The 16139-nt window shown below is 35.2% G+C and overlaps 1 long non-coding RNA gene across 1 annotated transcript; it reads right to left on the minus strand.

Annotated features, from left to right (window-relative positions):
- Nucleotides 1-1331: 1331 nt before the first annotated feature.
- On the minus strand, nucleotides 1332-2896 carry LOC141594267 (uncharacterized). Its single transcript, XR_012522085.1, has 3 exons — nucleotides 2831-2896; nucleotides 2615-2679; nucleotides 1332-1462 (listed from the first exon to the last, which is right to left on the minus strand). It is a non-coding gene; the product is annotated as an uncharacterized LOC141594267 (long non-coding RNA).
- Nucleotides 2897-16139: the final 13243 nt, after the last annotated feature.

Consider the following 16139-nt stretch of genomic DNA (forward strand, 5'->3'; position numbering starts at 1 on the left):
TAAAATGATAGGATCATTTCAATCATATAGAAATTATTACAACGATATTTGGAAATCTAATAAAATACAGTTTTTACATATTATCTATCGTGCATATATACTAAATGATAGGATGACCATTTCAATCATAATGAACTAGTGTAGATATCATGCAAAAAGCGTTGTTTTTTTATACCGCTTTGTATATAAAACTTAACAATTATCAGGAGTATACTCATAGAATGACTTCCGAATTTAAGACTCAAGTTATAGCTAAAGTACTTTAGGGGGAAAAACTCCAAATATTTTCTAATCAATCAATATTAAATATATATTTGAGGCTTTTTTCGAGCGACGTGGTAGTCTCCAACTTTTTAAAACACTTAATTAAATTTTAAAATTAATTACTTACAATTTTTCTATTAGAATTAGGAAATAACTAATCATTTACAATTTTCCTATTAGAATTAGAAAATTATTTTTAGTTAATATTCGTGTTTATTTATATATATGAAAACTTCGATATACTATAGAAAAAGAACTTAGATATTGAGCACAAATTCTTATTTGTGACGGAGGGTATCCGTCACAAACAAGAGATGGGTACCATATTCTCTCACACAAAACCCATAAGGGTGAGAGACAAAGCACATGGGGTGGGTGCCCACCTTGTCCCCTCTACCCATTTCTACTCACATAATACCCGTCGCAAGATTCGACCCGTCGCAAGCAAGACTTATTGTAGATATATTCATAGTCTCCAATTTTATACGCATTATTCAATATGATAATTCACAACATAAAACATATGTAAGCTCAATTTTTTTTAAAATACTTAAAATAAAACTAAAAATGAACATAAACAAATCCCTTGCGTTCTTGACGCTTTTTTAGGCATTTCTCGACGTTTAAAAGCGTCACCATTTTTTTCCCGACGCTTTTAGAAGCGTGGTTTTTTGGGACCTCAGGAATTTATTACACTTTTTAGTGTCAGCCTTGTCGACGCTTTTTTGTGTCACGAGCAACAACGCTTTTTAGCATCAGGGTTTCTGTACACTTTTTGCGTCGAAATTGATATTTCTCGACGCTTTTTCCTGCCACTAGGAAAATTCACCACGACTACTGTTTTCATCATACGATTGAATTAAAACATGTAGATTACTAGACGACATCATAAAGAGTGTATAGACAACATTAATTTGACTAGTATATATACAAAACAAAATTTTATACCATAAAATTGCATTATCAAATAACTAAATGCGTGCATACAAAATTCTAATTAAAGAAGTATTGCAATTATTTCATTCGAACAATAGAAATAAGAAAAAATATCGTTATTAATGTTTTCACGCAAAAAATAATAAAATGCCCCCAAAATATTAAATCCAAGCCAAAAGGTGCGACTAATCTACTCCGAAAAGTGAATTCGAGATTTGCTCCATTCATCTGATGTAGCGCCGCCATTTGTTGAGTTTGATATCTACATGATATGCAAGGAAAGCAAATATTATTAAGTAGTCAAGCAAGTGATACCAATAACTAAAAGCTGAAATCACAATATTGCTTAAGAAACCATAAAAGTATAACTATGAAGTATACTCCCTAGCCTTCCCAAACTAACAAAAATACATCAATATCATCAATATATGCAAACAAAATCGGTTTTCCGCAACAAACATCATTTACAATACATTAGAGATACATTACGGCTTTGAACCATCTCTATAGGTGGAAGTAATAGGACTATGACTATTCTGAGCTTGTAAAGCTCAAACTTAATTGAATTAAGTCACTTTATACCAAACTAAATTCTACAACCGCATTACTTCACCGCCCCACACTTCCACTGAACCATATAGTATCAGTGCCACCACTTTGACCTCCTCAATTTACCTAACACATAATACCACCTCTTGCAAACCAACGAAAGTAACACATGCTGCAAAATCAACACTTTTGAAAGTATAATTTAAAGATTCTCATCAGATATCAAAGAAAACAAATCATCAATTGCAATGTCGTTTGAGGGTTATTGAGGGTTTTAGGTCGTTCTTCAATTACTGCCATTTTAGAGGGTTAAAGAAGGCTGAAATTTTAATTTAGGGTTTTTTCATCCCCAATTATTTTCTGGTGATGCCCTGATGGTGGCGTGTAACAGGAAGCTATTCGAGGGACTTTCTCGAAAGATCTACTTTTGTTATCTCATTTGATTCACACCCCTCAGGAGCAACAACAATTAATCCTATGTTTGTAAGTGAAAGTTCCTGGAATAGAGTATAATGGTCATAATGCGGCCAATTTGTCGAAGTTAATCAAGTCATACGAATAATCAATTTCTCAATAGTCAGAACCCATGGCTTCAAATATTCTAGTCCAACTACTAACACATCACACATGCCATAGCCAATTACGTATTCAATACATACAATTGAGTTTCAAGAGAGCTTAGCTAAGTTCTACTTCATGTACACCAAAATTTTCAACGCTACTAGATTCTTAGCTTAGAAGCCCTCCTGAAAATAATTTAGTAGCCTCAACCTTATTAATGGATTAATAGGAGAAGGGTAGACATATTCTGGATTATTCTTCTCAAATAACGCTAAATTTAAAGACAACATAAACATAAAAATACCTGTGAATTCAAGGTTGATTTTGCAAGCTCAGCTATCGCGGGCGACGACATTCCAGAACTCATACCTTACAAGATTGAATACTCATAAATCTCAGCACATTAAATCATATAATCAGAACATTGTAGAGTAAGTATCAATCACATACACGAGAACGAAGACAAGGTTTTATTAATGAATAATAAATGAAAACTAAAATAGGAATTTGTAATACTCACCGTATAAACTACTGAAGTAGCGTCACTGTCCAAACTTTGGTCCAAATTCCAATTATCCGGATCCTGCCTTGAAATTAAAGACAATCAACTGATAAACTAATATTACAATATAAAGAACTGTAAGACCTGACTACTAATGAATTACAATAACCGCTGATGTTAATCATAATTAAGGATTAACAAATACTATCCTTGAGTATTTAACTTATGAATCTTCCAGATAAAATTTTAACGAATGACTCTTCTTACTGAACTCTTCTTACTGAACTGTGTGACCGAGACTATCAAAGATCAGCAATACATAATGCTTTGAGACTAAATAACAACAATTCAGTATGACATCCCCAAGATTCTGAACTGTTGCATTCATAATGTCACGGAAGAGAGGGATACGTATATGGTATACGACACACTTGTATTTTGTAAAGGCATTTGTAAGATCACAGGCATTGGAGGATTTGACAGGAATAGAAATAGAAAGATTCATTTTCATTCTACTAGGATAATTAAAATCTTTCCAAAGATAGAAAAGCTTTGGAGAGAGAACGTCATTGTTGTATCAATTTTCATTCATTTTCCTTCTTTCTCCATTACCCTCGCCTTTCCTCTTATGTATCCAAAAAATGAATTAAAGGTAGCAATTAGGAAGATTAGGTTTTAGAGCTCTAGCATTAGATATTTGGTTGGTACAATTATTAGTAAAACAATCTCATACAAGACTTGAAGTTTATTATGAATTAGTTTAATTGTTTTTCCTCTTACCATGCAGTTTGGGTAACTAATGAAATTAATGTTTAATTAGTGGTGATGCAGCCTAAAATAATTCGAGTAATTCTAAACATTTACATCCATTGTGCGAATTGTGGGAAGAACATCATACAAAACATACAAAAGATGGCAGGTATACTCTATTAGTCAATCCCCGTAATCCTACATTTTTTTGTGTTAAATTGTCATGATAAATCCGTCTTATCCACTAAGTTAAGACCGCTTCGGTAGGGTACAATATCTACTACCTCTTAAGAATTTTAAGAATAATAATATTTAAGACATTTGCCATTGAAAATTTTAGGTGTGCAAACGGTAGTAATAAGTATTAAAAATTTGCAAATGATGGTGAAAAGAGAGTTTCAGCCTCAAAAACTTTAGAATATGTTGATAACAGGAATGGAAAACAATCATTGTGAGAAATATCGATATATTTCATCAAGAAAATTTCTGGATTATAACGAAATTATAATTATGAAATAACTAGTCATAAACGAATTTGCAAAAACAAAAGTATAGAGATTAGAATCAACCTTTGGTCCTAGCAATTTGGCCTAAGAACAATATCGAGATCGATATTATCCTAATCGTTGCACCCAAAATGCTTTGAGAAATGCCCTTGTTCTTGCTAGAAAGAGATCCCTAAAATTGTTAATTATTTTTAGGGTTTTAGTTTTGTGATGAGAGAATTAGGTCAAAAAGGAAGAGAGAAAAAAAATCTCTCTTTTCCTCCTCTTAAACCGTCCAAATAGGAGGAATTAGGGGAAGATATTTTCTTCCTCTTTTTCCTCTTATTTTCGGTTTCACCGACCACCAAAAATAAGGAGAAAAATCTTCTTATTTTTGGTTGTTCTCAAATTGTATATAATGTGTATTATATTAATAGTCAAATAAGTCGACATGTATTAATAAGTCCACACACAACAGTTTGTAGTCGATTTATTAATACCGGTCTGTCAACATTTTATTATGACAATTTCGCATAATATATACACTAACTATAAATATAACATATTTATAATTTGCTAATTAAATATAACTGGTTACGTTTAATTACGAATTAACATCTTAATTCGTTTAAGCTAAAATTATATACATTAATTAAATATAACTGTTTATATTCAATTTACGAATTTACAATTAATTCGTCTCAGTTGATATTATTTAATTGTATTAAATAATCGTCTCATCATCACATTGACTAACTGTTTAGTCAAAAATATGGACTAACCTTTTAGTCATATAAGGCATCAATGTGATTATATTTTCATACAATCACATCTCTCAAACACATCCTTTAGGTGTGACTTTTAGGGACCAGTTGATCACCGCCATCAGTATGATAATAACGTCAAACTTCTAGCAAGCCAACCGTTATTAAGTAAATGTTAATCAACTGATAAAATACTAAGTATACCCTTGTGAACCTATAAGAGATTTATATATGTTATCACACTAACTGTGGAGGACACAAGCTCCAACAAACTCCTACTTGTCCTCACAAGTGTGTGTGTGATAACCGATTCTCATATCCTAAAATTTCTCCCACTCAATGTAAAACAATTTGCAAAATCCGTATTCACAAAGGTCGTATTTTACAAGTGATCAATATCAAGAGTGGTTTTGATGACTAGAGAGTAACTTATCTGATAAACGAATCAACATTCGAGCATGGCCATGCATTTCAGTTACAACTCCTCGAGTGGCCCTGAGAAATAACTAAACCTGATAAAGGTTGGATATTTTCTTCAACTCGAATCCTGCAGATATAAGCACAGTATGAAATGACCTAGTAAAAATCTGCTTAGCCTCCTGTTACGGTCGACCATGAGAAAGAAACCAAAGTCTCCCAAAAACTGCCTTAATCTCAAGAGACAGTCGATAGTCAAAAGAATCGACTCTAAGAACACAATGGACGTCCAATCCACGACCTGGCACCGAATGTTTTTAAACATTTAGGACTCCATTACGTTGTCACAATTGTCCTACGAGGTATCGTTATAACTCGCATCTGTGATCGATCAGCCAACCGTTTGACTTATGGCTCGTTGAACCCACCATCAATCAACTTCACAAAATAATAGCCAGAGTTATCAGCTCATGTAGGCGATTACGGACCAAAACAAATATAATGTAATTCAGTTCACTTTGTGGCGTTCAATGTTGTCGTACAATCCACATGAAAAACAAAATATGAAATAATACGATGAAGTTATAAATAGCATATGAAAAAGATAATGTATCGAATTCATTAGCAACTAGTACAACTCAGGAACACGTTTAATTCCCATGGAAATAACGTGCCCTTCATGCTTATCATATTTCAATGGTTTAGTGAGAGGGTCTGCGATATTGTCATCCGAAGCAATCTTGTCAATCACTATCTCCTCTTGCTCCACGTAATCACGGATCTGGTGAGCCTTCCGATGTACATGTCTAGACTTGTTGCTAGACTTAGGCTCCTTAGCCTGGAAGATGGCACCTCTATTGTCACAATAGATAGTGATTGGGTCATTCGAACTAGGAACTATGGTTAGTCCTTGTAAGAATTGACGCATCCATATAGCTTCCTTTGCTGCTTCTGAAGCGGCATAGTACTCAGATTCAGTAGTAAAATCTGCTACAACATCCTGATTGGAACTCTTCCAGTTGACCGCAGCACCATTAAGAGTAAAGACGAATCGGATCGAGATTTCGAATCATCTCGATCTGTTTGGAAGCTAGCATCTGCGTAACCGATTGCACATAGCTTAGTATCTCCTCCATAAGTCAATACCCAATCCTTAGTCCTTCGTAGGTACTTAAGGATGTTTTTAACAGCTATCCAGTGTGTTTCACCTGGATTGCCTTGGTACCGACTTGTCATACTCAATGCATATGCCACGTCTGGACGTGTGCATATCATGGCATACATGATTGATCCTATGGCTGATGCATAAGGAACACGACTCATGCGTTCGACCCCTTCAGGTGTCGTGGGTGACTGAGACTTACTCAAATGCATCCCAGACGTCATTGGAAGGTTCCCCTTCTTGGAGTTGGTCATGCTGAACCTTTCAAGAATCTTATCTAAATAAGACTCGACTCGGTGATAACATCCGTCGTGATCTATCTCGATAGATACGGATTCCCAATATGCGTTGTGCCTCACCCAGATCTTTCATCTGGAAATGGTTCTTCAACCATCCTTTTACCGAAGATAAGAGAGGAATGTCATTCCCAATCAAGAGTATGTCATCGACATACAATATCAAGAAAATAATCTTGCTCCCACTCGACTTGACATATAAGCATGGTTCCTCGACCGATCGAGTGAAACCATACTCTTTTATCACCTGGTCGAAACGATGATTCCAACTCCGAGAAGCTTGCTTAAGTCCATAAATGGAACGCTTAAGCTTGCACACTTTCTTAGGATTTTCAGGATCTATGAAACCTTCGGGTTGTACCATGTACAATTCCTCCTCCAAATAACCGTTTAAGAAGGCGGTTTTCACATCCATTTGCCAAATTTCATAGTCATGAAAAGCGGCAATCGCTAAGATTATCCGAATGGAACGTAGCATAACTACGGGTGCAAAAATTTCATCATAATGCAATCCGTGAACTTGAGTGAAACCTTTTGCCACTAGTCGTGCTTTATAGGTATCTGGTTGCCCATCTACAGAATGCTTTATTTTGTAAAGCCATTTGCACTTAAGAGGTCTTACCTTGTTAGGTAAATCAACAAGATCCCAAACGTCATTCTCATACATGGAGTCCATCTCGGATTGCATGGCTTCAAGCCATAGCTTAGAGTCGGAACAAGTCATGGCACCTTTATAGGTAGCGGGTTCATTATACTCTAGGAGTAAAACATCATTTTCCTCGACCTTACCAATGTATCTGTTTGGAGGATTAGAGACTCTACCCGACCTCCTAGGTTCCTGAGGAATATTAACCGTATCATCAGTTGAAGGAACAACTTCCTCTATCTGTTCCTCGGTTGTTGGTTCTTTAATCTCCGACATCTCGAAGGTTATATTACTTGACTTGTTCTCGAGAAATTCTTTCTCTAAGAACTTTGCACTAGCCGCAACAAAAACTCGATGTTCGATAGGCGAATAGAAGTAATGACCAAACATTCCTTTTGGATAACCAATAAAGTATGTCTTGACCGATCGCGGGCCGAGCTTATCCTCGTGTCTCCACTTGACATAAGCCTCGCAGCTCCAAACCCGAATAAAGGACAAGTTAGGGACCGTTCCCTTCCACATTTCATATAGAGTCTTGTCGACAGCTTTAGACGGACTTCGGTTAAGTATAAGAGCAGCTGACAAAAGAACAAAACCCCATAATGAATCAGGTACTACCGTGTGACTCATCATGGATCGAACCATATTAAGTAGTGTTCGATTTCTCCGTTCGGACACACCATTTAATTGAGGTGTTCCAGGTGGAGTTAACTACAAAACTATTCCACAGTCTTTAAGGTGTTGATCAAACTCATTTGAAAGATATTCGCCACCCCGATCTGAACGGAGTGCTTTAACCTTTCTTCCCAGTTGGTTCTCAACCTTATTCTGGTATTCCTTGAATTTTTCAAAAGACTCACTTTTATGCTTCATTAAGTAGACATATCCGTATCTACTCAAATCATCCGTGAAAGTGATAAAATATCTATAGCCGTCTCTTGCGGTAATTGACATAGGTCCACATACATCAGTATGTATGAGTCCTAATAGGTCACTAGCCCGCATTCCAACACCTTTGAAGGAAATTCGAATCATTTTGCCGATAAGACATGATTCACACGTGCCAAAAGAAGAGAAATCAAATGTGGAAATAGTTCCACTCTCAATGAGTTTCTTTACACATTTTTCATTTATGTGTCCCATTCTACAATGCCATAGATAAGTTTGATATTTGTCACCAACCTTTAATTTCTTATTATTCACATGTAATATATCTGTGGTTTGATCTAAGATATAAATTCCATTCATGGAAACTGCTTTGCCATAAACCATTTCATTAAAAGAGAAAATACAGCTATTGTCCTTTATTGAAAATGAAAAACCGTCTTTATCAAGTACGGAAACAGAAATAATATTCTTAGATAAACTGGGTACATAGTAACAGTTATATAAATATAACTCAAAACCACTAGGGAGCTGGATTACGTATGTTCCCACTGAGACTGCAGCAACTCGTGCTCCATTCCCGACTCGCAGGTCCACATCACTCTTTGCGAGGGGTTTGATGTTTTTTAGGCCCTGCAAATGATTACACAGATGAGAATCACAACCAGTATCAAGAATAATTCTTGTGTAAAACGGTATTACTTGACTTGTTCTCGAGAAATTCTTTCTCTAAGAACTTTGCACTAGCCGCAACAAAAACTCGATGTTCGATAGGCGAATAGAAGTAATGACCAAACATTCCTTTTGGATAACCAATAAAGTATGTCTTGACCGATCGCGGGCCGAGCTTATCCTCGTGTCTCCACTTGACATAAGCCTCGCAGCTCCAAACCCGAATAAAGGACAAGTTAGGGACCGTTCCCTTCCACATTTCATATGGAGTCTTGTCGACAGCTTTAGACGGACTTCGGTTAAGTATAAGAGCAGCTGACAAAAGAGCAAAACCCCATAATGAATCAGGTACTACCGTGTGACTCATCATGGATCGAACCATATCAAGTAGTGTTCGATTTCTCCGTTCGGACACACCATTTAATTGAGGTGTTCCAGGTGGAGTTAACTGCAAAACTATTCCACAGTCTTTAAGGTGTTGATCAAACTCATTTGAAAGATATTCGCCACCCCGATTTGAACGGGGTGCTTTAACCTTTCTTCCCAGTTGGTTCTCAACCTTATTCTGGTATTCCTTGAATTTTTCAAAAGACTCACTTTTATGCTTCATTAAGTAGACATATCCATATCTACTCAAATCATCCGTGAAAGTGATAAAATATCTATAGCCGTCTCTTGCGGTAATTGACATAGGTCCACATACATCAGTATGTATGAGTCCTAATAGGTCACTAGCGCGCATTCCAATACCTTTGAAGGAAATTCGAGTCATTTTGCCGATAAGACATGATTCACACGTGCCAAAAGAAGAGAAATCAAATGGGGAAATAGTTCCACTCTCAATGAGTTTCTTTACACGTTTTTCATTTATGTGTCCCATTCGACAATGCCATAGATAAGTTTGATATTTTTCACCAACCTTTAATTTCTTATTATTCACATGTAATATATCTGTGGTTTGATCTAAGATATAAATTCCATTCATGGAAACTGCTTTGCCATAAACCATTTCATTAAAAGAGAAAATACAGCTATTGTCCTTTATTGAAAATGAAAAACCGTCTTTATCAAGTACGGAAACAGAAATAATATTCTTAGATAAATGGGTACATAGTGTGATTATATAAATATAACTCAAAACCACTAGGGAGCAGGATTATGTATGTTCCCCCCGAGACCGGGCAGACAACTCGTGCTCCATTTCGACTCGCAGTCCACATCACTCTTTGCGAGGGGTTTGATGTTTTTTAGGCCCTGCAAATGATTACACAGATGAGAACCACAACCAGTATCAAGAATAATTCTTGTGTAAAACGGTATTACTTGACTTGTTCTCGAGAAATTCTTTCTCTAAGAACTTTGCACTAGCCGCAACAAAAACTCGATGTTCGATAGGCGAATAGAAGTAATGACCAAACATTCCTTTTGGATAACCAATAAAGTATGTCTTGACCGATCGCGGGACGAGCTTATCCTCGTGTCTCCACTTGACATAAGCCTCGCAGCTCCAAACCCGAATAAAGGACAAGTTAGGGACCGTTCCCTTCCACATTTCATATGGAGTCTTGTCGCTGACTTTAGACGGACTTCGGTTAAGTATAAGAGCGGTGACAAAAGAGCAAAACCCCATAATGAATCAGGTACTACGTATGACTCATCATGGATCGAACCATATCAAGTAGTGTTCGATTTCTCCGTTCGGACACACCATTTAATTGAGGTGTTCCAGGTGGAGTTAACTGCAAAACTATTCCACAGTCTTTAAGGTGTTGATCAAACTCATTTGAAAGATATTCGCCACCCCGATTTGAACGGGGTGCTTTAACCTTTCTTCCCAGTTGGTTCTCAACCTTATTCTGGTATTCCTTGAATTTTTCAAAAGACTCACTTTTATGCTTCATTATGTAGACATATCCATATCTACTCAAATCATCCGTGAAAGTGATAAAATATCTATAGCCGTCTCTTGCGGTAATTGACATAGGTCCACATACATCAGTATGTATGAGTCCTAATAGGTCACTAGCGCGCATTCCAACACCTTTGAAGGAAATTCGAGTCATTTTGCCGATAAGACATGATTCACACGTGCCAAAAGAAGAGAAATCAAATGGGGAAATAGTTCCACTCTCAATGAGTTTCTTTACACGTTTTTCATTTATGTGTCCCATTCGACAATGCCATAGATAAGTTTGATATTTGTCACCAACCTTTAATTTCTTATTATTCACATGTAATATATCTGTGGTTTGATCTAAGATATAAATTCCATTCATGGAAACTGCTTTGCCATAAACCATTTCATTAAAAGAGAAAATACAGCTATTGTCCTTTATTGAAAATGAAAAACCGTCTTTATCAAGTACGGAAACAGAAATAATATTCTTAGATAAACTGGGTACATAGTAACAGTTATATAAATATAACTCAAAACCACTAGGGAGCAGGATTATGTATGTTCCCACTGAGACTGCAGCAACTCGTGCTCCATTCCCGACTCGCAGGTCCACATCACCCTTTGCGAGGGGTTTGATGTTTTTTAGGCCCTGCAAATGATTACGAGATGAGAACCACAACCAAGTATCAAGTACCCAAGTTCCGAAACTTGCATGGTTAATCTCAATCATATGAATATAAGATGACATACCAACAGGAGTGACGCGACCTGCTTTTATGTCCTCACGGTACACGGGACAGTTCCTCTTCCAATGTCCAGTCTTGTGACAATGGTGGCATTCAACGTTACTGTCCCTACTCTTTGCCTTGCCTTGTGAGCCACTAGTCTCACCAGGCCCACTCTTACCATTTCCTGACTTTTTAAACTTTGGCTTTCCTACAGTTAGGTCGCCGTGAGCTTTGCCCTTACCCTTATTCTTGTTGGAAATCATGAGAACATCTTGCTTCATACTCCCACTCAATTTCATATCCTTCTCGGCCTGTACGAGAAGTGAGTGTAGCTCATGAGGACTTTTCTTCATGTCATTCATGTAGTAATTTGCCCTGAAGAGGGCAAAACCATCATAAAGTGAATGAAGCATACCGTCAATGACTATGCTCTCACTGATTTTGCAATCAAGTGCCTCCAGTTTCTCGACATTCTCAATCATGTTAAGAATGTGTTGGCTAACCGGTTGGCCCTTCTGGAGTTTCGCATCAAAGAAGCGGCAGGTATGCTCATAAGTAACGATTCTCGGTGCTTTTGAGAACTCATTAGTGAGCGTGGTGAAAATCTTGTTTGCACCTTGGGCAATGAAGCGTCTTTGCAAATTGCTTTCCATTGCAAACATGAGTACGTTCTTTATCGCACCCACTTCCATAACGAAGTCACTATAAGCAATTGACTCGTTAGCTCTTGCATTGGGGCCTGGGTTTGGCGGTATTGGCTCAGTTAAGTACTTGAGCTTCATCGTCAAAGCAATGGCGGCATTCCGTAATGATGCCTCCCAGTCCGCAAAGTTGGACCCGTCATTCTTGATCGTGTGGCGATTCATGTGGTCCATGAAAGCTTTTAGCCAGGACTCGCGTCCAAGTGTGGCACTTGGCATAGGGATATCATTATTTCCAGCCATTTGTTGTAAGCAGTATTATCAATATAAAACGAATTCTACACTGCGAAAAGAAGAAGAAAACTATAATAAGCATACTCATCGTTATGATTTAAGTCTAATGCAAAAACTGTTATAAGCGAAGACTCAAGCATTTATACAATTGACCTCCCTCAAGAATTATATAAATGATCCCAAGACTCAATTATCTGTAAATTGATAAGCCAACCTCATGGCTAATTCTACTGTTAGAATTCTTGGTTGATAAATTTCTGTAAATTCTATCTTTAGTCCATCATAATCACGAGAAACTCTTCGGACTATAATGTTGAGGTACAATAAGTCAACACATACTACTTACCCAATGTAGAAGGGGTCATATGGAGAGTAAGGTCCTATATGCCTACTGACGAAGAAGGGATTCATAGTTGTTTGCCCTTATAAAGACTAGTCTCAATTTTGGTTTTAGAGGAAGATCCCATCAACTTTATTTTAATTCATTTTAAGTGAACTGATATCTAGCATGCGAGAATGAATAAACTAAGATGATGGCTTAATATTGTGTGTGACATCTGTATGTCTATGAAAACTAACATCCAAACTATATGAGTCAATTTTCATGCATTTAAGTAGTAGATGGTTTGGTTTAGGCGGATTATGATGCACTAACTATCATGTGAAGAAAAGCAACAAGAATGGAAAAACGTAAAACAAAAACAAAGTCCTAGTGTGGCCTATCTACCAAAATGAACATAAATACAACTTTGGAATCCTTCCTAGGACCCGAGAAGCTTGTCTTGATGTTCCATCTTGGTCCATGTAGCGGGAGAGAGCAATCCAATCTCCATCTTTAGTCCTCTCAAAATTACAATTAAAATTACAAAATAAACCTATTTACATTCTAATTTCAAAAACATAATACTAAAGAAAATTAAAGGAGATTCGAGATCTCAAAATTACATTAAAATTATGTTTCCATCATTACGAAAACATAATTAACTAAGGCCGCACTAGGTAATACAAATTACAACCGATTGCAAAAATACGTAAATTAAACCATTCAACAATTCATACAACTAAATAAAAATGCATCAACTATATAAATTAATCATTCAAGACATAATTCCTTAATTATGTAGAATAATTTATCCAAACCACCTATTTAAATGATCAAATTATGTGACAATTCCTCAATTACTCACAATAATTCCAATCTTAATTCACATTAACCTATAATATGAATTAACCTAACATTATTTTAAACCTCTTTAAAATAATTTGGGTATCTCAAATTTTGTGAACCTTTTCACAATAATTATTATACATTATAGAAAATAATAATTGGCCAAAATAAATAAAAAACAGATTTTTTTTTTTTTACTGCACATGGCATTCTGCCAAAGAAAAAACAGTTTTTTTTTCTTTCTCTTGTGCTCTCGGCATTTTAAAAAAAAAAAAAAAAACAGTTTTTTTTTTCTTTAATGCTCTCGGCAATTACCCTAAAAAAACTTATCAATGTGAACAAAATGTTTAATGTTGCTAATATAAGAAGATTGGTATAATTATCATCTTTTAATTTAAACATAGATTCAAACTAGATGATTCAATTTAACCTCTTAAAATGAATATCTAATTTATGATTAAATCGATTATCCGAATATTTGATTCATCACAATTGATTTGAACATTATTAAATTAACTTGTATGCCAAGACTATATAGCAAAAACAAATCATCAACAATTAAAACAATTTCCATTTACATTTTAATTTAATTCTTATTAAATCAAAACATCTATAAATTTATCATATTATCATCTTAACTAATTAAAACAACAATATGAATAAATCTAAATGGAAACAAAACATCAAAAACCAAAAAAAAAATATCTCGGCAAAAAAAATTGCTCTCGGCAAAAATAATTTCCCTCGGCCGAAATTTTTTTTCTTCAAAAATATTTTTTTTGTTTAAATCCATTTATGAAAATCATATAAAATAATTTCGTGGCCTATGCTCTGATACCACTTGTGAGAAATATCGGTATATTTCATCAAGAAAAATTTCGGATTATAACGAAATTATAATTATGAAATAACTAGTCATAAACGAATTTGCAAAAACAAAAGTATAGAGATTAGAATCAACCTTTGGTCCTAGCAATTTGGCCTAAAAACAATATCGAGATCGATATTCTCCTAATCGTTGCACCCAAAATGCTTTGAGAAATGCCCTTGTTCTTGCTAGAAAGAGATCCCTAAAATTGTTAATTATTTTTAGGGTTTTAGTTTTGTGATGAGAGAATTAGGTCAAAAAGGAAGAGAGAAAAAAATCTCTCTTTTCCTCCTCTTAAACCGTCCAAATGGGAGGAATTAGGGGAAGATATTTTCTTCCTCTTTTTCCTCTTATTTTCGGTTTCACCAACCACCAAAAATAAGGAGAAAAATCTTCTTATTTTTTGTTGTTCTCAAATTGTATATAATGTGTATTATATTAATTGTCAATTATGTCGACATGTATTAATAAGTCCACACACAACAGTTTGTAGTCGATTTATTAATACCGGTCTGTCAACATTTTATTATGACAATTTCGCATAATATATACACTAACTATAAATATAACATATTTATAATTTGCTAATTAAATATAACTGGTTACGTTTAATTACGAATTAACATCTTAATTCGTTTAAGCTAACCTTATATACATTAATTAAATATAACTGTTTATATTCAATTTACGAATTTACAATTAATTCATCTCAGCTGATATTATTTAATTGTATTAAATAATCGTCTCATCATCACATTGACTAACTGTTTAGTCAAAAACATGGACTAACCTTTTAGTCATATAAGGCATCAATGTGATTATATTTTCATACAATCACATCTCTCAAACACATCCTTTAGGTGTGACTTTTAGGGACCAGTTGATCACCGCCATCAGTATGATAATAACGTCAAACTTCTAGCAAGCCAACCGTTATTAAGTAAATGTTAATCAACTGATAAAATACTAAGTATACCCTTGTGAACCTATAAGAGATTTATATATGTTATCACACTAACTGTGGAGGACACAAGCTCCAACAATCATCAATTGTGAAAGCACTCCAAAATCAATAGCAGCAATAAACAAAAGGCCACTAAAGCATTATTATTGTTTTAAAGACTTGACATGCCATATTTGTACACCAGATACTTCTTAGCGAAAAAGACATTTCCTGTTTTTGCTGATGGATACCGAGATAAATTTGTGAAATTTCAATAAACAAATGCAGCCCTTTGTTAGTTGAGAAACATATTTATTCATGGCAGGACCATTAATAGAATTCGTTAGAAGTAAGTCAGCATTGTCTTTGTTTTGTGATAGGCCAATCTATATTTGGGCCAAGGTAGAGCTCATGGATGCATGAAATAAAATAAAAGCTGAAATGAACGATGAAAAAGCTTGGTCATCTAGTAGGAAACATGGAAACACCCAGAATATAGAGAAGGGAAATGAGCAGTATTGTCTTTCTACAGGGGAAGATCATCTAGTAGGAAACGATCAATTATCTCGCATAAACCTTAATTCTTGAGTTGTAAACACAATCAGAATTATCTTATTGCGAGTATTAATTAAGTTATGAGAAGTAGGTGATGCGAATAGGTTCACCTATAATAGAACGCATTATAGTTCGCATCATTACAAGCAAAGTATG

The sequence above is a fragment of the Silene latifolia genome, chromosome 8 (genome assembly GCF_048544455.1).
Source record: "Silene latifolia isolate original U9 population chromosome 8, ASM4854445v1, whole genome shotgun sequence".
NCBI classification, from domain to species: Eukaryota; Viridiplantae; Streptophyta; class Magnoliopsida; order Caryophyllales; family Caryophyllaceae; genus Silene; species Silene latifolia.